Here is a 25,342-nt window from a genome sequence, read left to right as displayed (position 1 = left end):
TATATCAGGATGGTATGTCTAATCACGTGGGCCTACCCCGTGTTGAGGGTTATTTTGACTACGGTGCAGAATTTTCTCTGAGAATCCCTTACACATCATCCATAGAGTCCGATCTCTTAACAGTTGGCAATTTTTCTTCTTGACAAATAAGGTGCTTCCTCCTGATTGGGGTTCATTCCTAAATCCGTCTTAAGTTTGGGCACTGGAGGTGTTCAGCTTTGACCATGGATTACGCACTGAACAGTTTAACACCGTTTGCAACGCGAAAATTAGCCTCGTACTACGCGTCTGTAGGTTTTCCTGTACGTGGGAAACGCTTAGTAGGAATTTTCACGTATTGTTAAATCACATGGATGACAACACTCCGTCTTACATTGTGGTATGAAGTAAAACTTCCTAAGGTCATTATTGCCTGAGCTATAGGTTATTTTCCAAAGACAAAATTTGTGTGAAACTATTGCCAAATCTATTTTACCACACTGCTCAGCAATTAGCGCCAGGAGAACAACGAAACTACGGCAACAATACCCAAGAATTCTTTCGTACCCAAGAGTAACCAACGGGTACGATTAATAAAGCTCGAAAACATCTGGTGCTCAGACTTACCCTCTATTTCAACCGTTGTTGCCTAACTCTATACGTACAACAATACATACAACTACTACGTAACAGGGAGCTATGCGGCAGGCACTTCCCATAACGTCTGCTCGATAAAAGAAATGAGATCATCTGTCGGCGCCGGTACTTTGGTAGCAGCGAACTGCAGGCTGTTAGGAGATACACCTGTGTGACAGACTAACGCCACGAGAGGATCGAAATATAAAGGGGCGGCATGGGTGACTACTGGAGCATCGTTACGATACCTCGGCACACAGGAATGACCGGGAGGGCAATGGCGGTGGGCAGAACGGCCTGGTGCGCTATCTAACAAACCACCTGAAGCGCTGCTGAAACGCCACAGATGCACTGAAAAGGAAACAATGAAAATAATGAATGGGCAACTGGACTTGATAAGAGAGCAAGTAACGACAGCTTACGCTAAAGGCCGAATGGAAATCTGTAGTACTATACGTTGTTGTTCAACGTTGATACTAAAAGTCTAGAAACTACTAGAGCGGTTTACTTCAGATTTTTACACAATACTGTAATAAACGTTCGGATTGACGTAGGCTGCATATTGTTTAATATATATGGTCTGTAGATCTATATGTACCATATAAACGGGTGAGGTCATAAAAAATCTCGACAAATTCTTGACCAGTTTACTTCAGATATTTGCAGTATACTATTAATAAACCTTCGGATTTACGTAGGCTACAAATTTTAAATATACGTGGTACACAAATATATATTTAATATCTATACTACTGTTCAAAGAGAAGTCCTTACTTACATTGTTACCAACACTCTCTAAAAAGTTCTTGAGCGATTTACTTAAAATTTTTACACAATAAGCCAATGAGATATCGGGCGGGCATCGGCTATATTTTTAAAAAATACGTTGTTTATAAATATACGTATACTATATGAAGCAAACATCGAAGGCCTCTTAACCTATTTAACTCACATTTTTTAGTGACACTCTAATAAAAGTTCGGACGAAAATAGTAGACATCTTTTAAAAAAATACATGGTACTTAAATATGTACATAATAATTTACGAAGAGGAAATATGTTTTTTTACGCGATATTCAAATAACACCCCCCCCCCCCCCCCCCCCCCCCCCACAGCAAACACCTTGAAAAGGTCTTGCTCGACTTACTACAAATTCTTACACGACACTTCCAGCTTTTTCACAATATTCAAACAAGCACTTGGACAGACATAGGCTACATATAGAGAAAAACTGTTAGTAAATATCTCTAAAAGTTCTTGAGCGACTTACTTCAAATTTTTGCACAATGCTCTAATAATAATCAGACGGACGCAGCCTATTTACTTTTTTAAAGAGGAATCTACACGTTTTCCTTTCAAACTAACTCAATAAAGAAAATGCTGTGCTGTCAAAATGTGCCGCTTCGTTTTCTTTCTGGCAGTTATTATTAACTACAACACCAGATCATTTAAAGCTTTAGACAGATTGTTCTCCTGTATGTATTCTTCCCCCTTATTATAATTTTAAACAAAAATGTACCCACAACTATGTACTATTTTGTTCACTTTACCACAGTCGATTTGAACAGAAAGTACGAAAACTGTATACATGGCTTATCGCCTTATGATTATAAGGCTTCGTGCAAAGCTGTGTAATCCCACCAGTTTGGAAATTAAAAGGATGCGAAAGGTTGTAATTGAAACTACTACGCTGACAGATCCAGCAGTTGGAGAAGTCTTTCTCATACCCCGTATACCAATGATTCCAACCGATTTACCCATCTACTTTAAGCGACTTCAATTTTCAGTCAAGTTTTCGTTAGTTATAACAATAAACATAGCTCAAGGTCAGTGAGAGGTGGTGAAGAGGTGATGTAAAGAGGGGAGGAAGGTGAGCAAATGGTTATAGAAAGAAAGAAAGAGGACACGGGCAGAGAGAGGGGAAGGTGGAAAGAGACAGGGCAAGAGGAAGTGGAGAAGACAGGGGGAGGAGGAGATGGAAGGAGAGGGGAAGGGAGGAGAGAAGGAGATCAGGACGTATATCCAATTTCGAAGCGTTGTCGGATTCGCTAGATGTCAAAATAAGAACACATTTCCCGAACATGTTATGTGGACTGCAGAACAAGGTAACGTGTAATCATTAGCCCATTCTGTATCTATGTCTACACTCTGCAAGATAAGTTACAGTGTCCAGCAGAGGGTACTTCGTGTACCACTCTCACTTACCCCCTACACTGTTCCAGGCGCCAAAGGTTCACTCGAATTCCACTAACTTTACGTTCATGGTCTTTTCATGAAATATAAGTAGGGCGAGGAAATATGTTGTTCCACGTCTCCAAGTGCATAAATTTGAACAGCCAAGCACAAGTGATGCAGAAGCTTTCTCTTGCCGCGTCTGCCACTACAGCTAGAGAAGAATCTACACTACTGGCCATTAACATTGATACACCAAGAAGAAATGCAGATGATAAACGGGTATTCATTGGACAAATACATTATACTAGAACTGACATGTGATTGCAATTTCACGCAATTTGGGTGCATAGATCCTGAGAAATCAGTACCCAGAACAACCACCTCTGGACGTAATAACGGCCTTGATACGCCTGGGCATTGAGTCAAACTGAGTTTGGATGGTGTGTACAGGTATAGCTGCCCATGCAGCTTCAACACGATACCACAGTACATCAAGAGTAGTGACTGGCGTATTGTGACGAGCCAGTTGCTAGGCCACCAATAACCAGACGTTTTCAATTGGTGAGAGATCTGGAGAATGTGCTGGCCAGGGCAGCAGTCGAAATCTTCTGTATCCAGAAAGGCCCGTACAGGACCTGCAACACGCGGTCGTGCATTATCCTGCTGAAATGTAGGGTTTCGCAGGGATCGAATGAAGGGGTCGTAACACATCTGAAATGTAACGTCCATTGTTCTAAATGCCGTTAATGCGCACAAGAGGTGACTTAGACGTGTAAGCAATGGCACCCTATACCATCACGCGGGGTGTTACACCAGTATGGCGATGACGAATACACGCTTCCAATGTGCGTTCACCGCGATGTCGCAAAACACGGATGCGACCATCATGATGCTGTAAACAACCTGTATTCATCCGAAAAAAATGACGTTTTGCCATTCGTGCACCCAGGTTCGTCGTTGAGTACACCATCGCAGCCGCTCCTGTCTGTCATGCAGCGTCAAGGGTAACCGCAGCCACGGTCTCCGTGCTGATAGTCCATGCTGCTGCAAAGGTCGTCGAACTGTTCGGGCAGATGGTTGTTGTCTTGCAAACTTCCCCATCTGTTGACTCAGGGATAGAGACGTGGCTGCACGACCCGTTACTGCCACGCGGAAAAGATGACTGTCATCTCGACTGCTAGTGATACGAGGCCTTTGGGATCCAGCACGGCGTTCCGTATTACCCTCCTGAACCCACCGATTCCATATTCTGCTAACAGTCATTGGATCTCGACCATGGTCAGCAGCAATGTCGCGATACGATAAACCGCAATCGCGATAGGCTACAATCCGACCTTTATCACAGTCTGAAACGTGATGGTACGCATTTCTCCTCCTTTTACGAGGCATCACAACAACGTTTCACCAGGCAACGGCGGTCAACTGCTGTTTGTGTACGAGAAATCGGATGGAAACTTTCCTTATGTCAGCACGTTGTAGGTGTCGCCACCGGCGCCAACCTTGTGTGAATGCTCTGAGAAGCTAATCATTTGCATATTACAGCATCTTCTTCCTGTCTGTTGAATTTCGCGTCTGTAGCACGTCATCTTCGTGGTGTAGCAATTTTAATGGCCAGTTGTGTATGTGAAGCATTGGCGCTTAAGCGAATGTGTAACAGAACATGCTGCTCTCCTCTGCTACCTACATGTGTCCTATCTGGCAGAGGTCCCAGAATGATGAGCAATAATTAAGTATTGGTCAAAGAAGTTCTTGTAACGGCCATCCTTCGTGGGCGGACTTCACTTCTTGAAGATTCTTCCAATGAATATCAGTCTAACGTTTCCCTTACCTACGCTAAGTTTTATGTAGTCGTTCTACACTGACGAAAAAAAATGCCGGCCGCTGTGACCTAGCGGTTCTATGCGCTTCAGTCCGGAACCGCGCTGCTGCCACGGTCGCAGGTTCGAATCCTGCCTCTTGCATGGATGTGTGTGATGTCCTTAGATTAGTTAGGTTTCATTAGTTTTAACTCCAGAGGACTGATGACCTTAGATGTTAAGTCTTATATTGCTTAGAGACATTTTTGAAAAAAGAAATCACAGCACCAAGAAAGAGTTGTCCAACATAAACGAAAGTTGGTAGGCGTGTTTCTACATCTGGAAGACGATGTCTATTCAGACTTCAAACCAGTCCCGTAAGAGTAGCCGTAATAGCGCCACTATGAGGATGCAAATCAAGTTTGCTTTAAATCCCGCCGTAAGTGTCCAGAGCGTTAATTGTCTCTGAAATTGGATGAGGTGAGTTAACGTTAGTCAAGAATGACTTCAAGGCGACAAAGAGCCGTAATCAGCACCTCACTAAGCTTGCACGATGCCGGGTAGCAGGGCTACAAGGAACTGGATGTTCCTTCTGCGATATTGCAGGAACGCTCGTCACGAATGTAGCCACTGTACATGACTGCTGGCAGCGGTGATCACGAGAATGGCACTACCAAGAGGGAAGACCATCGTGTTTGGCGAATGGCTCTGGCGCATTGTACTGCGACTGCAACAGAATTTGATCAGCAGTTGGCACCACAATGACGCAGCTAGCTGTTACAAATCGGTTACTCCAAGGACAGTTCCGAGACCGACACCCTGTAGCGCTCATTCCACTGATCCCAAACCACCGCCATGGTGCTGTCAAGGAAGCACTCACTGGAGCGCAGCGTTGACGTCTGCTGTTTTTCCTGATAAAAGCCGATTCTGCCTCTGTGTCAGTGATGGCCAGTGTTGATAAGAAGGGGGCCTACAACTAGTGTTATGGTCTGGGGTGCTATTTGCTACGATAGCAGGAGCACTCTAGTGTTTATCCGCCTAGGTGTTGTGATTTTTTTTCCGTCACAATATTTTAAATCTTACTGTTCTTGTACTCCTAGTTACTTAATGTATGTGACTCCTTTCCAGTGATATTTCCGCAATCGTGTGAGTAATGGAAGTTTATTCCTATTTGTGCACTATATATTATGATTATTTAAGTTGAGGGTCAACTGCCAAACTCTCCACGACCCTTCGCTCCTCTGCAGGTGTTCCTGCATACAATTTTGTAGCCTCGTTATTTCTCTGAGTACAACAGCATCATCTGCAGAAAGCCTCACAGTACCTCTCACGTTATCAGCTGCACCATCTATGTATATCGTGGTAAGTAATACTCTTACAACACTGCTTTTGGATACTTCCGGAGACACTGAGAGGCGTAGCGCCGTATACTGATCCTGCCTTGCAGGCGATTAAGTGGGAGATGTGTCTCAGAGCTGGATAGTGACAGATGATGACGTGCCAATGGACTCGCACGTAGTTTATGTATCAGTCGATAGAGGACAATATTGGATAGGGGGACTGTGATTTTAGTTTCGATTGTGCCCACTAGAGTGCACTAAAGTAATGGAATGTTTTTATAATCTGTTCTAGTATTTTCATAAAGTCTTATTATGTATTTTTGTGTATGTAAAATGTTATAAATGTGTTTTAGCCGTATGAATAATGCATGAGTGTGGTTTAAGGTTAATATGAAGATAATTTTTTAACGAGTTATGTAGTAGGATATAGTATGGGAACATTTCGAAGAAGTATGGATATGGACAAAGGAGATTTTTGTAGAATAGATTTGTAAAGTAAGTTTATGGTAAAGGGAAAGTTAATTCAGGTACAAACAACAAAAGTAAATAACTTTATGCATAAGCAAAACTGCAGCATATTAGATAATTAATTGGTCCCTGCAGCTTGTCGGTTTTTCGTCTTGTGTGTGCTGAAGCAAAGATATTCAATCAGGATCAATGTTTCTAAAGCAGGAAGCTCTATGGGCATGAGACACACGTGCATCTTTCTTAGGCTGGTCAGGGAATTTGATGAAAGTTTCTGGTTGTCCGATAACAGTTTGTGTCAGCCGATACTTTTCTGGTGACTGCTATACAGGAAGAATCTGTTCCAGGCGAACTGCACTGAAAGCTGTGGGTAACGAAACTATCTGTGACTCCGATACACGTTTTGCGAAAGGCCATTGATAATTCTAATTATTTGTGTTGGCAGTCAGAATCAAAGCCATATTGTGGTCGTATTATGACTGCAGAATTTTCGGTCAATTGGTTTTGCAGGAGCTGAACATGCATAACGAGCAGTAGGTAATTCGACATATATTCTGGCTTGCAAGTATTCTCTTATGCCCTACCTCAATGTGTTTTTAATGGCTTTTCATAATTGTAACTACTATAAGAGTTGGCGAAGCTTACACTTTCGGTGACACATGGCCACGTATTGTGACCGTGTGTGTACTTGCACTGTGATTACAACCCCGATTGTTTATATTATTTTCGACTCAATACAGATATATTTGAAAGTGTTAGTTATTTTGCACAAGCTCTTTCCCGTGGTCACAACCTCACCTTTTTCTAACATACTGAGAAGTGTGCATTTCACATACAGGTCCACGAAAGTTTTTTTACGGTGTATGAGTTACGTTTGTTGCTGAGTGAATCTAAGGCTCAGCGTCCTCTGGAACCGTATTCATCCGACTATTAGGACAGCTGTATACGAGTGCACGTGGCCGAGTAATCCCACGATATATTGTGGCATTGGCACGCGACCACTGCACATGAAGTGGGTTACGTAAGGCCGTAAACGGCCGGCTGACGGAAGAATCCCAGTGAAATGGGATTGGTCGGACGTAATCGGACGCTCGAAGAGATTTCAGGATTGCAGCTGGTGGCCGTAAACTTCTCTCCATGATATTTCAACTGGACACCTGCCAGTCATCTTCAGTCTTCTGTTTATCGTAGGCCCATTCACACTGATCTGTACTTGCACTCTTCAAGTTGTCATCACCCATGCCAAAGCCGTGAGGTTGCTTAAAACCCTTGGGCACAGGGCCTCCAAAGTGTCGCATGCAGATAGTTATCTAAAGAGCTTGCACATTTAAAGACAGTGTTCAGAGACAAAGGATACTCAACCCGACAAATGAACAGGACATTCTCAACTAAAACGAAAAATTGGGAACTGGATAAAGAGGAGAGCGCGCCAGCAAAGTTCCTAGCTTTTCTTCTCTTCGCTGCAAATATTCCCTTCAAAATAGCAAGTATTTCTCAGATGAAATTGATTTTCCTCCCACCATCTAAGATTTTGGACCTGCTACGACACGTGAAGGATAACCTGTCATTGCGGAGGCCGGTAATTTACAAAGTAACTTACAAGTGCGGTACGGTCTATATAGGACAAACAACACGCACAGTGGAAGAACGTTGCACGGAATGTAAACGTTGTTCTCGCCTTCTGCAAGCCAGCAAGTCTGCAGTTGCAGAACATTGTATCTCCAACGGACATTCAATGGAGTATCACAAAACATTAATTTTGACCATAACAACACATTTTTGGCACTCCATTACAAAAGAATCCGTTGAAATACGCATCGGGGAAAATCTAATGAACCTTGACAGTTGCTACCAGCTGGAAAATGCAACCCCCTCATCTCCAGACGAAGACGCCAGATCCTTAGAGTTCCTTCAGCAAGGGTGTTGCCAGCGGGCTGTGTGCTCCTTCTGTCAACGTGACTCTGACGCATGCGCGGCAATACTGTCAGACGGAGCAGAGAACGACTTCGACCGTTTTCAATGCCACGTCTGAAGATGAATGGCAGGCATCCAGCTGAAATATCGTAGAGTGAAGTTTCTGACGATTGGCTGCAATCCTGAAATCTGTTCGAATATTTAATTCATCGCGAAAAGTTTAAAATAGACGTAGTCTGACGTATTCGGTGTAAACGAACGCCTTTTGCTGTTGCATGTATCTCGATATTCTAACCTTCACCACCTTCTTATAATCTAAATTCGATTCATTAATTTTGAAGTTTAAATCTGGGCTGATGATCACAATATCATAGCACTTGGCACCGCAGAGAGAGTTGGTAGCGGTAGAATTTAAATAAACAGTTTTCATACTACTCATCTGTTAATTGTTCTTCGTTGTTGTCAAAAGTTGTTGGCTCGAAATGAGTGTCCGTGCTAGACTCCATAGTGTAATTTCATACACTGGAATAGAGGATACTCGGTTTTATTTTCTTAGATACACACATTAAAAAAAAGTTTTGCATCGCCCGGTTCCCAGAACTCCCGATGATAGACGCTGACTGTGGATATTGTATCACAGACACAGTCCCTTTGACTGTTCAGAGATGTCACTAAACCCGCCCAGCCGCGCAGGATTAGCCGAGCGGTCTTAGGCGCTGCAGTCGTGGACTGTGCGGCTGGTCCCGGCGGAGGTTCGAGTCCTCCCTCGGGCATGGGTGTGCGTGTTTGTCCTTAGGATAATTTAAGTTAAGTAGTGTGTAAACTTAGGGACTGATGACCTTAGCAGTTAAGTCCCATAAGATTTCACACACATTTTCTTGACAAACCCTCCCAACGATGTAAAACACCATGCATGAGCAACGCCTACTAGACGGAGGTGCTCCGACAGCCAAACACTTCCAGTCATTCCACGAGGAACGAGATACACGGCTCATATGTGTAGTTCAACCATGCCTAAATGGTCAATACCGCGGTTCGATTGCGGTTTGTGCCAGGAAGGGCTCTCAACAAGGGAAGTGTCCAGGCTTCTCGGAGTTCACCAAAGGGATGCTATTCGGACATGGAGGCGATGCAGAGAGACAGGTACTGTCGATGACATGCCTCTTTCAGACCGCCCAAGGGCTACTACTACAGTGGATGACCGCCACTTACGGATTATGGCTCGGAGGAACCCTGACAGCAGCGCCACCATGTTCAATAGTGCTTTCCGTATAGCCGCAGGATGTCGTGATACGACTCAAAGTGTGTGCAATAGGCTGTATGATGTGCAACTTCATTCCCGACGTCCACGGCGAGGTCCATCTTTACAAGCACGACACCATGAAGCGCGATGCAGATGGACCCAACAACATGCGGAATAGACCGCTCAGGATTGGCATCACGTCCTCTTCACTGATGTGTCGCACACCCCTTCAATCAGACAATTTTCGAGACGTGTTTGGAGGGAACCCAGCCAGGCTGAACTCCTTAGAAACACTGCCCAGCGAATGCATCCCTGCTGTTTTGGGGTGGCATCATGTGGGGCCGACGTACGCCGCTGGTGGTCATGGAAGGCGCCGTAATGATAGTACGATTTGTGACTGCCATCCTCCGACCGGTAGTGCAACCATATCAGCAGCATATTGGCGAAGCATTCGTCTTCATGGATAATTCGCGCCCCCATGGTGCACATCTTGTGAATGACTTCCTTGAGGATAACGACATCGCTCGACTAGAGTGGCCAGAATGTTCTCCAGACATGAACCCAATCGAACATGCCTGGGATAGATTGAGAAGAGCTGTTTATGGACGACATGGCCCACCAACCACTCTGAGGGATATACGCCGAATCTCCGTTGAGCAGTGGGACAAACTGGATCAACAGTGCCTTGATGAACTTGTGGATAGTATGCCACAACGAATACTGGCATGCATCAATGCAAGAGGACGTGCTACTGGGTATTAGAGGTACCGGTGTGTACAGCAGTCTGGACCACCACCTCTGAAGGTCTCGCTGTATGGTGGTAAAACATGCAATGTGTGGGTTTCATGAGCAATAAAAAGGCCGGAAATGATGTTTATGTTGATCTCTATTCCAATTTTCTATACAGGTTCCCGAACTCTCGGAACCGAGGTGAGACATTTTTTTTTAAATGTGTTTGATATGAACATTGGTTGAGTTTCTGTTATGGAATAGATACATTTTTTGTAATTTCTAACTATTCATGCAAAATCATCTTCAGAATATACATTACAAACGTAAAGTACAAATAATTGTTTATCAATGCTTCTGTTTTTAAGAAGTCCATAATCATCACAGTAATTACATAGAGTATTAATATAAGTCGATGTTTATACATTTTCGAATAGCTATATGGGAGTAGATTACTGGATTTTGCGTCTTCAACTTGGGAATCGGTCATTTCATATTATGCTGTAGTGTTTAGTACTTTTACCTCACCATAACGAGTTTAATTACATTGTGTTTCGCTCTTAATTATCAACTTTGGACGTAGAGAAGCTTATCAGTCTTATGAAAGAGAACAGTTGTTGTTGAATACACAAGACAACAGATAGCACCACCGCAACATACAGAGGAAACTATGATTAAAAATTACAGAGGACATGAGTTGGCAATAAATGGAAACGCTAATTATTATGTAGCAAGAGACAATACTGTGCTATGCGATTTATTGAATATGTCGTACATGACGTACAACGTACATTCAACAAGACTGTTTAAAAAATTCTAGAAGGTATATTTAACATTAAAATTGAGGACAACATCTTCAAGCATAGTATCACCCTCTAAAGCACTCAAACCGCTCTCTTTGGTACACTCGCAAAAAAAGTCGTAAAGTTATCTAGAATGGAACGCACTGCACTGAAATCACAGTTCTCGCCACAGTGGTTAGCACACTGGACTCGCATTCGGGAGGACGACGGTTCAATCCCGTCTCCAGCCATCCTGATTTAGGTTTTCCGTGATTTCCCTAAATCGTTTCAGGCAAATGCCGGGATGGTTCCTTTGAAAGAGCACGGCCGATTTACTTCCCAATCCTTCCCTAACCCGAGCTTGCGCTCCGTCTCTAATGACCTCGTTGTCGACGGGACTTTAAGCACTAACCACCACCACCAGTTCTCGCCAACAGAAGCGTACCTTTTCGTCGATTGTATTAAGTGGCAAACGAAAGCATCTGCTGGTTCTTCTCTATTCATTTCGATTGTGAAGTTGTGTAACAAGCATATACATTCAAATACAGTGCCAACATTATCTTGCTTATCGTTTCCAATATATCTTTTCAGCAATCTCTGTTTACTAATCAGGCTTCCAAATGTTCATTCTATCACTTGTCGAGTCTCAGTGATACGCGCTGAGAGTAGTTTGCATTGGCCCAAGTTTTGTCACTGGGAATGGTCTCGTAAGGCAAATCTTCAGATCAGTTGTCTCGCGACTGAGTGGCGTCGAGCCGTGTGTCGGATTTTCCTCCGCTGGAGTGGATGAGCTTCATCAGTCGGCCGTAGTCATATGACCATTCGGATTACCTGTTAGTTGGACGAATATGGCCACAGTGGACGTCCAGGCTAAGAGTTGCGGGGCATGTGCACAAAGGGTTTGTTGACTAATCACGCAGATACATTTCAGGGCTACGATCAATAAGATGTCTCAGTCTCCTGCTGCCTGTAGAATTATGTGCTTCGCCCTTTAGAAGCAGCCATTCCCATTGTTTATGAGTAGAGTTTCCTAGTAATCTAGCGAGAGACTATTGACTCTGAGTGTCTGTGTTTGTCGACTTATTGCTCTTACTTCCATAACCTGTTAACACGATCGTTTACAGACTCGCTAGCAACAGCGATTTAACTGCACCTCCCCTAGTGTGCAGTGGTCGTTAGCTTCGGAGAACCCTCTCCGCCCCATTCCACTGTTGTAATCCCCTCTTCTATTGTGCTGTCGGTGCTGCTGTGAGCCGAGTTACTTTCTGCGCTCTCTACTCGCGCAAAGGACACACAAACTCGCGGCCTGCTCTACAGATGGAAATTTCACTTTCTCCCTTTGACACGCTTGAAACCTGTGAACGTGTTTTCCAACTATCTTTTTTTAGGACGAAACTCACGCTGAGACACATCACGCCGTTACTAAATCAGGAGTGTCCGACAACACTACGCAGATGAACTTCACGTCCTAAAATGCATTATCCAACGACATACGAGGTGAATGCTTGGAACGACAGCTTAGATCGCTCCTGGATATTAAGAATGATCTAGGTGGCTCTCGTAATACTCCGATTGTCTCCAGATACTTAGCTGCATAATTTTCGCAAGTTCCTTGATACGCAATTCCAACAAGACGTCGTCCGTCCACAAATCGCAAAGAATGTTTGAGGCTTTTTCTGTGGAAGCAAGTCTCACTTCATCTTTGACCTCCTCGCTCAACTGATTCGTCGTCTGTGGCCTGGGATTTACCGATTTTGGTGACTCGCTCTTACCACTTGTCCTATAGACGTTACAGCTTGTCTATGTAGAAGGATAGAAGCTGTTGCCGCTATTGGTGGCGGATTTGTCAAATACTGCATTTATTCATGTTCTATTGTTCAGATTCTTTTATCAATATTTTAAACGGACATCCTGTTCCTCTTGTGTCTGCAAAAATTTTCATTCTACTATCGCAATTTCGGTGTTGCGGCATTGTTAAATTTAATTAATTAGCGCCTTACTGCGGCCAAGATATAAGTAATGATTCAACTGTAGGCTTGTGTCCCACTTCATAGCAACTGAGGAAACAACTGCGACCATTGACATAATTAACTTAATGTTTCCATTTGTGCTATTCCCACGCAGACTGAAAAAGATGTAATTTACACCGGTGCCGTGACATGGCACCAGTTAATTATGCTGGAAAAGAAGTTATCAGTACATGTCACGTAAGGGCTAAATTTCATCCACTCATTTATTACTCTGCGTGTGGACGTGTATGCACGTGTTCAAGCGTGTGTGTGTGTGTGTGTGTGTGTGTGTGTGTGTGTGTGTGTGTGTATCTTATGTAGTTAGCGACTGGAATACAGCACATCTTTTGAGGGTTCTAATTTCTTTGTGTATGTTTACAATTTCTAGGTGGTGTGTCTGTCGTTAAACAATATTTCCGCCACCGTATTGTACTTCTACGAAGTCCGATATATTAAGTCATTCTTAGTTAGTTAGTTGTTTTTCGTCCACAGATCACTTACAAGTTGGTATTAGACATCCCATTGTAACTGAAAAAGGTACAGTTAAGAAAAGAACTAATTTTTGCGTGCAGGAAAGCAATCTGTTCGAAAATAGATCATTTGTATCAAATCACTGGTCACTGCCCTCACTACACACAAACTACACTGCATCGCTCTGTACACACACACACACACACACACACACACACACACACACACACGAGCTCTCGCTCATCGCATAAGGACTTTTATGATACTTTATCCAAGTCTCTCTGAAAAAGCTAGATCAGCAGCTCACCACAGTCAATGAGTTGTGGAGTTACAGAAGACAGAAAAAAGTTAGAATTGTCCAACCAGACATTTTGGTCATAGAATTTCACAGTAATAACCTTTAAATTATGACAGTTGACTGTAGAATGGTATTTACTTACTGCTGAGTAATGTTAGTTCCAATTGTTCAAATGGCTCTGAGCACTATGGAACTTAACATCTGAGGTCATCAGTACCCTAGAACTTAGAACTACTTAAATCTAACTAACCTAAGGACATCACACACATGCATGCCCCAGGCAGGATTCGAACCTGCAACCGTAACAGTCGCTCGTTTCCAGACTGAAGCGCCTAGAACCGCTCGGCCATAGTGGTCGGCTAGTAATGTTAGTTATTTAGCATTTCCTACTCTGCTTTATCTAAATAATTCTTTATGTGTATTATAAATTATTTAAAAGGTATACTGTAACTGTTAAAATATTTGAATTTTATTGTACAGTTTTACTCCCGTGTAGAAAATGCTGATTTTCGATTTTTGTAGATGTACGTTTAACCTCACCCTTTCCTCATGATCAACAACGCTTCTGTTTGAGCTGATATTCTTCTTGATGTGGATAACAGTTTGGTAGATGTACTCACAGGATCCAATCCACTGCTGTTTAAACAGATCTTTCCATCGAGTTCAGTTGACTTTTAATTTATTATTCTAGTTTCTAGTTATGCTCGTCTTAAGACTATGCCCGTATTGTGTGTAACGGGACCATCACAGAATGAGTCTGGAGATAAAGGTAGCGTGGGTGTAAGAACAGCACGTGACTGCAGGACGTTGTCTCGCATAGGACGCTCATGACATCTTCTTTGTCAGTGTATTTGTGTGTATATGTCAATATTAATTGGTAAAAAATTGTATTTGCTGTATTGTGTACGAAATTTTTTGTACTCAGTTAATATTATATAATTACAAAAGGTTCAAATGGCTCTGAGGACTATGGGACTGAACTGCTGTGGTCTTTAGTCCCCTATAACATAGAACTACTTAAACCTAACTAACCTAGGGACATCACACACATCCATGCCCGAGGCAGGATTCGAACCTGCGACCGTAGCAGTCGCACGGTTCCGGACTGCGCGCCTAGAACCGCGAGACCACCGCGGCCGGTACATAATTACACTCGAAGACACACGCACGCACACACACACACACACACACACACACACACACACACACACACACGCACACAGAAACACACGGAAGAAGGACGCACCACGAAGGAATCATCCGAATGGGACGGAAAGCGGTAGACGTGATGTAGATGTACAGTCAGGCAAATGGTTAAAATATAAGAAAAATTGGATGATTTATTCTAGCAAAATAGCTTCAAAAGCTGAGCAAGTTTTTTGATGTCCCCTTGAGAGATATCGTGCCAAATTCTGTTCAGTCGGCACGTTCGCTCATTAAAAACTCGAGCTCATTGGAAGGCCCCACCCTTAATGCTCCAGTGGTGAGAGATCCGATTACCTAGCTGGCCAAGGTAGGGTCTGACAAGCACGAGCGCAAGCAGTAGAAACTCTCGCTGTGCACGGGCCGGCATTATCTTGCTGAAATGTAAGCCTAGGATACTTGTCATGAAGGGCAACAAAATGGGATGTAGACTTTCGTCGACGAACCGCTATGCTGTAAGAGGGCCCACCACTGTCTGGGACGTTTGCAGGCAAGTCTTTGCTTGTCATCGGCATTCAGCTGGAAGCGGAACTCATCTCTGAAGGCAATTCTACACAAATGAATGAGATTGAAGACTTCAGAAGTGTCTGGAGACGCCTCGCACAGCGGCGGGATATGAACTGTAGCGGCACCACCGTTTAGGACAGGGAAAGTTAGTTTTGTGCGATGTTCTGATCACAAGCTACAGCCAGGTGCGGGGCGAATTGCAGTGAATTACGCTGACCAGCGGTTGCGAAGTGGAATAGAGGCCACAGGGGCCATCGAACCGCTGAAAAGAGTAAACGCAGCAGTTCGCATGCCGCAAGCTATAGGCAGAAGGGGCCCACTTGCGCAACCGGGGTGTGGGGAATACGTGACTCGGAGCGATGCGTTAGCGAAACTGAGGTGCACAGACGAGTATAAATAGGTGTTGTTTTCTAACGAGATTCATTCTAGTGTGGCAGCTCTCCTGGACGGCAGGGCGTGTCACACTACTGGCGACACACAGCAACAGATGAGGCGACAGTGTTCCAGTCCACGGCAGGTTCAAAAAAAAAAATGGTACAAATGGCTCTGAGCACCATGGGACTTAACATCTATGGTCATCAGCCCCTTGAACTTAGAACTACCTAAACCTAAGTAACCTAAGGATATCACACAACACCCAGTCATCACGAGGCAGAGAAAATCCCTGACCCCACTGGGAATCGAACCCGGGAACCCGGGCGCGGGAAGCGAGAACACATGGCAGGTCGTTGGTTCGAAACTCTGAGGCCGATGCAGGATCCACAGCCAACCAGGGTTGGCCACTCTTCGGGTCACTACTGCGAGCAGGTGTCTCATCTCCCGATACACGCTTGGAGACTTACAAGGCGAGGGCCGCTGGTTCGGACGCCGACACAGGGGAGGTCGTTGTCGCCACGTTCCCAGTTATGCCATCCGAGGAAGAAGCCGCAGTGGGGCCGGCCTACTTCTCCCAGTGGAGCAACACGTAGTCAACGGGGATGGTGGCCACTGAGCCGGCTATTGGCGCAGCCATCCCGACATAATCGGAACTCTACAGCTGGCGTACAAGGCCAGCTGGACACAGTGTGTTGCACAGACCACTGGGGTGCTACCTCAGCAATGAGGGGCCTGTGACGCAGACAGGTGAATGATGCTCTGTAGTGGAAACGAATAAATCATTTGAAAAGCTCGGACGAGTTTTAATATGTCACCTCCTGGCACCCATCCACTACATTTGGTGTCAATATGCCACATATGGCGTCTGATACTGCAACAGAGCCTATTGTCCGCCATATGTTCCGACACTCATTTTTTTTCATAGCAGAACCCTATTGATTGTCATCTGTGGCACCCTTAGTCCACACTGTCCCCTTTGGTTACCTTTAATAATAAGCCATCCTGGGCTTATGTATGAACAATATAATTCCCGCCTGCACAAGGCGAGAGTTTCTGCTGCTTGTATTCATGCCTGCAAAACTGTACCTTGGCCAACAATGTCGCCAGACCTCTACCCAGTTGAGAACGTTCAGAGGATTATGGGCAGGGCCCTACAGACAGACCTCTGACGATCTAACACAGACAGTGAATAGAATTTGGCACGATATCCTTCACTAGGACGTACAATCTGAGTAACTGCTTGGAAACGGATCAGATGTCCAGCAAAGCGTACCTGATTTACTCAGTTTGTGAAGCTCTTTCTCTTTAATAAATCACCCATTTTCCTCTTAAATTGTAATCATTTGTTTTTTTGTACGTCCTATTCGGATAGTGCCTTGGTGCCGTGTCGTTTATCTTACAGGGTATTTTTTTTTTGTTTGAAATTCGTGTTGTTTACTTTCTTTACGTTTAGTGAAAGTTTATTGAAAGACAACCAGATATAAACCCCTTAGGGTTTCATTTGCTTTCTGTGCCACAAGTTTCGACGTTTTATTTTTGGTTAAAATGTTGCTGTCATCAACAAAGTCTCATAGACTTTTCAAGTCGCTGTGAGCTCTGAAACTGCTGTTCATTAGCATCTGTTCACATCTGTGGCGTGTTTTCGCATCCAGTTCTTGTCCGTGACGTTGTTACTACGATGTGGACGCATTAGTTTCCACGCGCATTAGTTTCCGTTTGCCACTCACTACGAAGAGCACCCGTCTTACGTGCGAGCTATTAGTCGTGTTCTGCACTTCTCTCGCAAATCACGCTGACTGACGTTTTAATTATCGTCCGCTTCCTAATTAATCACCCGGAACGCTTATCGAGGCTTAAGCAACGCACGAGCAGATTTAAGGCGAGCGAACTTGTAAATAGCAGCGCGAGTGCTGCAGATAAATTCCGGACATTAGTTTAACAAGTTTCCCCGCGCGGAGGAGCGGTCGTGGGGGAGGGGATGGGCGCAGGACCTGCTCGCAGGGACGCCTGCTTTATTACTCATTGGCGGCCGTTAATTGCTGCGGGACAGAGCCACGGCCTGCCATTAGGAATCCTTAAATACGGCGCCGAACCGACCGGAGGGGGGCCCCGGGAAGAAAGATGGAGCGCTAGAAAAAATTCAGGATACGCCGTAAATTTCTTCCGTTCCTACTTTACGATGTTGTTCGCGGCGGTGGCGGCGGTAGGCTAGCGGCGTCGCGCGGTGCAGGAGTGGGGAGAAGGACGAAGGAATAAGGGGGGGAGGGGGGCAGAGGCGGAAGAGGACGCGGAGAGGCACGGACGATGAAATATGAGGCTCATCGCGTCCGGCGAACAATCAGGAGAGGCCTCGGTCCACGCAGAGAGCGGAACACCTGCCGGAGGGCGTGGAGCTCCGAAAGTAACGAGCTTGCACTGTGCAACAGGATGCTGCAGTCCGCTTCCTGGCACGGCACTCGCTACTTCTCGGGCCACGGGGCGAGAATTACGTCGCAGCTACAATCGACTCTTGCCAATTCAAAGAGCGATACAGCCATTTTATCGATAAATCTAAGCAACGACCGTAGCGGTCACTCGGCTCCAGACTCCAGCGCCTAGAACCGCACGGCGACTCCGGCCGTCTAAACGGGCCTTCATTGGACAAATATATTATACTAGAACTGACATGTGATTACATTCTCACGCTATTGGGTGCATAGATCCTGAGAAATCAGTACCCAGAACAGCCACCTTTGGCCGTAATAACGGCCTTGATACTCCTCGGCATTGTCAAACGGAGCTTGGATGGCGTGTACAGGTGCAGCTGCCCATGCAACTTCAACACGATACCACAGTTCATGGAGAGTAGTGACTGGCGTATTGTGACGAGCCAGTTGCTCGGCCACCATCGAGCCGACGTTTTCAATTGTTGAGAGATCTGGAGAATGTACTGGCCAGGGCAGCAGTGGAACATTTTCTGTATCCAGAAAAGCCCGTACAGGACCTGCAACATTGCGGTCGTGCATTATCCTGCTGAAATGTACGGTTTCGCAGGGATCGAATGAAGGGAAGAGCCACGGGTCGTAACACATCTGAAATGTAACGTCCACTGTTCAAAATGCCGTCAATGCGAACAAGAGGTGACCGAAACGTGTAACGAATCGCACCCCATACCATCACTGATACTGTAAACAGAACCTGGAGTCATCCGAAACCATTACGTTTAGCCATTCGTGGACCCAGGTTCGTCGTTGAGTATACCGTCGCAGGCGCTCTTCTCTGTGATGCAGCGTCAACGGTAACCACAGCCATGGTCTCCGAGCTAATAGTCCATGCTGCTGCAAACGTCGTCGAACTGTTCGTGCTGACGGTTGTTGTCTTGCAAACGTCCCGATCTGTTGACTCAGGGATCGAGACATGGCTGCACGATCCGTTACAGCCAATCGGATAGGATGCCGGTCATCTCGACTGCTAGTGATACGAAGCCGTTGCGATCCAGCATTACCCTCCTGAACCCACCAATTCCATATTCTGCTAGTAGTCATTGGATCCCGACCAACACGAGCAACCTTGTGTAAATGCTCTGAAAAGCTAATCATTTGCATATCACAGCATCTTATCCTTGTCGGTTAAATTTCTCGTCTGCAGCACGTCATCTTCACGGTGTAGCAATTTTAATGGCCAACAGTGTATAAAAGTAACCTCTAATTGTGAATAAGTTAAATAATTTTGAGTAATGTTTGATACTGCACTGACTGCACAACAAAAACGTCTCATCCGTAATATGTTTGCAGCGCGGAGTGGCCGTGCGGTTTTTAGGCGCCGTATCACAGATTGCGCGGCCTCTCTCGCCGAAGGTTCGAGTCCTCCCTCGGGCATGTGATCAGTCTCCTACAAAACCTGTGAAGCAAATTTTGATGTATGGTGGCAACTCCTTGTGCGATCCGTTGTCGCATCTCCGTCTTTGATGTAACTCCATACACAAAAGTCTATTGCGGTTAAATTACGTGATTACGGTGGCGACTATAGTCTCCACCACTTCCAATCCAAGTCAGCACATCCCCACAGAGATCCGCGACAATTTGGCGATGATAATGTCGTGGGGCGCCATCTTACTGGAAAATAAATTTTGTGTCAATGTCTTGTTATGTCTGAGGCATCAGACAATGTTCAAGCATGTGCAAGTACGATATACCAGTTACAGTTGACTCAGTGCAAAAGAAAGAAAAGGCTATCAATCTTGTTACAGATTTCAGAGCAAAAAACATTTACCTTAGGCAAGTCTCGTACATATTAGTTGCGTGACGTAGTTTGCGCTCACTCCATGTCCAAACATAATGCTGATTCGCTTTACCGGAGTTACGAAAAGTGGCTTCGTCAATTAGCACAATTTTATTACGAAAATCATCTTCAGTCTGCATTTGGTTAATTTCTACCAGAAACTCAGCTCATTTTTCTCTGTCACTTTCTCTCAAAGCTTGCAAGAGTTCCAATTCGGAGGAGAGCGCATATAGGACGCTGGTGCGACCTACTCTTGAGTACTGCTCGAGTGTTTGGGATCCGTACCAGGTCGGATTCAAGGAAGACATCGAAGCAATTCAGAGGCGGACTGCTAGATTTGTTACCAGTAGTTGTGAACAACACGTAAGTGTTACGGGATGGAAATCCTTGGAGAGAAGGCGGCGTTCTTCTCGAGAAACACTATTGAGAAAATTTAGGGAGCCGGCTTTTGAATGTGACTGCCAAACGATGCTACTGGCGCCAACACACATTGCGCATAAGGACCACTAAGGTAAGATACGAGAAACTGGGGCTCATACGGACACGTAAGGACTGTCGTTTTTCCCTCGGTCTATTTGTTAGTGGAACAGGAATGACAAGTAGTGGTACAGGGTACCCTCCGCCGCGCACCATGCAGTGGCTTGGGCGTTATCTATGAAGATGTAGATGTTTGAATTACAGGCTTTTCCGTGATACCTTCCACACCGTAAAACTAGACATATTCAATCCTAGTCTGGCATGTCTCGTTGATTAACCAAGGCTATGAATGTAAGACTGCCGAACTCGCTGTAATTCGGTGTTAGCGACTGTGTATTATTCCGTGGTTGCAATAGTTTCATCAGTTTTTCATATAATTATTTCGTCATTGATCTCCTTGTAACATTCGCAATGACGTCGACTCTTCCTGCACACACCTTTTCCGCAGCTAGGTCCACGCAATCGCGCGGCTCGCCAGTCGGCTGTTTCTCCAACGTGTTGTAAGCTGTGATGTCTTACAGACCGCTGCCACTATGTCTAAGCCACCTAATGTGGTATATCTAGCGGAGCCTAAGGACTTTGGACTGCATGAGTCAGTCACAATACTAGCCGCGAAAATTTCTGTTGGAGATAACGTGATAGCAACAGGAAGCGGCTCCGGTGCTGGTTTTCACACTGAACGCACGACGATACGGATCTAAGAGTCCAACCTGCCGTCTCATATATGTAAGCGGGATGGTCTTGTCCTACTTTGTGCATTTCACGCATGTATCACTTACGTTCTTTAGAGTAATGGTTATACTGAGGAACTGCTCTTATCGCGTTCTTGTTCAAATGGGAATGAAAATCAACATTCTTTTGTGATCACTTCAGTACCATGTGTCACAGTAGATAGAGACATCTAGTTGTGATAATTAAATATGAGATCGTCAATGGCATTCAACGTCTCTGTAAAAGTAGGAAGAACACTTTGATTGACTTATTTCTTGGTCTTGTTAAATAGCTAATCAAATCGTTCAAATGGCTCTGAGCACTATGGAACTTAACTACTGTGGTCATCAGTCCCCTAGAACTTAGAACTACTTAAACCTAACTAACCTAAGGGCATCACAAACATCCATGCCCGAGGCAGGATTCGAACCTGCGACCGTAGCAGTCGCGCGGTTCCAGACTGCGCGCCTAGAACCACTAGACCACCGCGGCCGGCGATAGCTAATCAACCGATAATTTTGTGCAGAACATGTGACGAATTGTAACTGCCTACGAGCTATTGCCTGCCCTACGTTTAGTGCTTCTTTTAATAGTAAGTGACAGTACAGTCGCACATCGTTTTTCAATATTGATTAAATTTCGTATCTTTACTTTCTTAACTTTGCTGGATGTAAATACACAACTAGTGGGAGCTTTGGGTTTGCATAATTGCTCAGCCGACAACAGGCCTGGTCCTTCGAAATTAAACCATAGTGACCACAGGTCCCCTGAGTATAGCTGTTTCGCCGAATATGGGATTTCTGTAGGCTGACGCAAGCACTCGAAACCGCCATTTTGCCGTCGCCATTTCTGAAACTTACACTCTAATTTCATCTGCCAATCATATGGACCAGCAGCATCGAAACTGTGACGCGAATGTCTGAGCCATTGAGTGGTGAAGAAGCAATTCCTTGGTAGTAATTTCTATTTAGTTAACTGACATACTGCAAGCGATGATGGAGAAGTTCTAGCAGGCTTTCTGTGCGTTTTGGTGTATTCAGGGAAATTCTTGGTTGTCACTCTGGTGAAAGCAGTGGATCTTCCCCTCCAAAGCTTCACTTTTCGGGAGCAGAGAGGAATGTGGAGAAGACATGGAGACAGTGTGGAGAAGCGTGTCCGTGAGGTCACATCGAGTGAGAGGATCCGGTCACAGACCGGTGTACTTTGAAGTCTTAAGTAGGTGTGGCTTTTATCATTAGCGCTGCCTTTGTTCTGCGCCACTCATAATTTGCGAGGTCTGCTCTGCAACTTTTGTTGCTTCTTTAGGGTATCAATTTTTTTGGATTATGGAGCCATTTTTAACTTGTATTTGCGAGCTGTACAGATTTGGAAAGACATTAGCGATTTCGTAGCAGTCATTCATTTAGTTTGAGGTACCTACCAGACGTGTGTTCGTTGGATACCCCAGCGTGTATGTTACTTAAAAGCCTCTAGGGCTTGCAGCGCGATTGATCGTTGTAAAAGGAGTTTTCGATGGCGTTAGCTGCCATCATTATCAGGTGATTCCCAGTGACTAAAATACTGGAGCAGTGGGTGTGATATATATACCGGTCATCTCCCCCCTTCACTGACCCCGTGTATTGTCCGCGCGACGCGCCGCTCGTGTTGGGGGGGGGGGGGGGGGGTAGCTCGCATTCGGGAGTCGAGTGGCTGGCCTCGGTCTGCACCCCGCCTTCGCCGTGGTCGGTGTTTCGTTTCCATTGTGTTTGGAGAGTTTTCATTGCCGGAGCCCATGTCTGAGTAAGTTGAAGTACTTTGTCCTGGCTGATGAGATTCTGATGTCGTATTTCGATAGCCTCCTTGTATGCGAGTTCCAAATATTAGCATGTGTTGCGCTTGGTTTTTGCTATCTTCGTATTTCATTTTGTGGTTGGTTACAAACAATATTCAGCAACAGATGATTTTTTAGGCTGCTGAAAGTCGGTGTGTCGTTTGTTTTTCATACACCTTTCGTTAACTGTGCATTCCCGCACGTTCATGGTGTGTAATACAACCGACTAGCATAAAAAAAAGCCAAATCAAGAGATTGGACGAACCGCTATGGATCTTACAGTAGAAGCCATCTGTAACATTGCCTTGTCTGTCCTTGAGAAAACTTCAGCAGCAATACCTGTCGCAGAAATCATGAGCGGAGTGGAACATATTGCCTACAATCTACCAATCGATACGGCGGAAATCGTGCCGTGCTCTCTCCTGGTCATAGCCGCCAAGGCGTAACATCTCCAGACGAGACAGAGCCAAAGTATCAGGTTGCGGAACACTTGGAGTCCGTTGGCTGGCAAATCATCACACCAAGAACACGGCTCAGTGCGTGGAACGTCTCTGGAAACTCAGACTGACCAGCTCAGAACTCACGTTGAATTTCGAGCACGTGTCACTTTACACCAGAGCTCCACTCAACGAGACACTGGAACATAGTGAGAAGAAATTTGTGCTCTCATTAACCAAATTATTCAGCTTTCTTCTCACGTCCACAATTTTTTTTTCTTTTTCGACAGACTAATGGCGTGTCTATCGGTAGTCCACTGTGGTGGGCAATATGTACATGGAGGACTTTGAGGACAAGGCACCAAACTCAGCACCACTAGAACAGACAGCCTTTTACAGATATGTCGACGATACATTCTTCATTTGGGCTTATGGGAAAGATAGGTTTGAAGTTTCCTTGCAACACCTGAACTCCATCCACAACCAGATTCAGTTCACAATGGAGGTGGAGCAAAACACTCCCTCCCACAGTGCAAAGAAATCTTCAGAAGCTACTATACATTAGGCATGTAACGGAGGTTGGTCTGTCGAAACCCGGGGGCGAGGGAGGGGGAATATTTTAATTATAATGTTTGAATAACAGCAGCAGTGTGTAAAATTGTCAGCTTATTTATATAACACTCGCCTTTTCCCGTGGCTTTACCCACATATGCGTTCAACACATGTATTGAGCATCCCCCTTGTAGCCCTCTCTGTTTCCACCTCTTCCTACCTCTGTCTGTCAAGTTACTCATCCCATATCTACCTATCTCCTGCTCCACACTGTCTCTGTCTCCTCATCTCCTCCTCCCTCTCCCTTCGTCCACTGCGTCGACCGCCTCTCAGACCATATCTTCCTACCACCTCCCTCTTGCCATAGTTCCTGCCTCTATTGTTCCACCTCATCTTCCCCTCTTCTTTCCCCACCTGCCTACTGCCTCTTTACAACTTCTGCCTGCTTTGTCCATCCCTTCTCTGCCCATCTTAACATGTCCCAGCTGTGCTCATTGGCACCTATAACCTCTGTAAAGTCGGTCGCTAAAGTAGGCCAATACCAACTACTCCAGCACACGTCAAGCATGGCAACATACGTGTTGGGGCCTGGAAAGCTGTTTTTTGTCCTGATACATAGGCTACTCTGCGAAGCAGGCTGATTTGACAGATGTTATCGATCCCACACAGTGTGCTTGTTAGGCAGGGCAGCCTATATAAAAGGGGCTTTTCCCCTTATTCCGTATCTCTGCTCCTGTTGGAGCTAGGTGGTTATAAAACCCACTATGCTGATACTCATGAGCCTGCTGCTTCTGCCCCAAATTCGCTTGAAATCGATTCAGGGTTTCATAACAGATACCAGACATACACACACACTCTCTGCCTTACATGTTATAATAATTACAGATAACTGTTTTATCATAAATAATTAAAGGTAAAATATGACACAAATACATTTATCGAAAAAAAGGAATGCTGTTCCCTCCTGATTTATGCTCATAAATTTTTAATGAACCCCTTAAAGATATGACCTGCGACAATGAATCTATGTGATGGGGTTAGCTCTTCTTCGTATATTCACCCCTCACGATGATAGATCACTTGGTGAAGATTTGTTGTGAATTTTTGCATTTTAGCTATTCAGGAATACACTTCCAGGACAAATCCACTATCATGGCGGATATTTACTGAAT

General features: G+C 45.0%; 1 protein-coding gene across 1 annotated transcript in view; it reads left to right on the top strand.

Annotated features, from left to right (window-relative positions):
• The window catches only part of LOC126281993 (zinc finger protein basonuclin-1-like), a 303,711-nt gene that overhangs the window by 36,452 nt on the left and 241,917 nt on the right, over nucleotides 1-25,342 (top strand). The gene's annotated exons all lie outside the window — the stretch shown is intronic.

Source organism: Schistocerca gregaria, chromosome 7 (assembly GCF_023897955.1).
Source record: "Schistocerca gregaria isolate iqSchGreg1 chromosome 7, iqSchGreg1.2, whole genome shotgun sequence".
Taxonomy (NCBI): domain Eukaryota; kingdom Metazoa; phylum Arthropoda; class Insecta; order Orthoptera; family Acrididae; genus Schistocerca; species Schistocerca gregaria.
The sequence above is the reverse complement of the archived record's forward strand: the minus strand, read 5'-3'. Positions and strand labels throughout refer to the sequence as shown.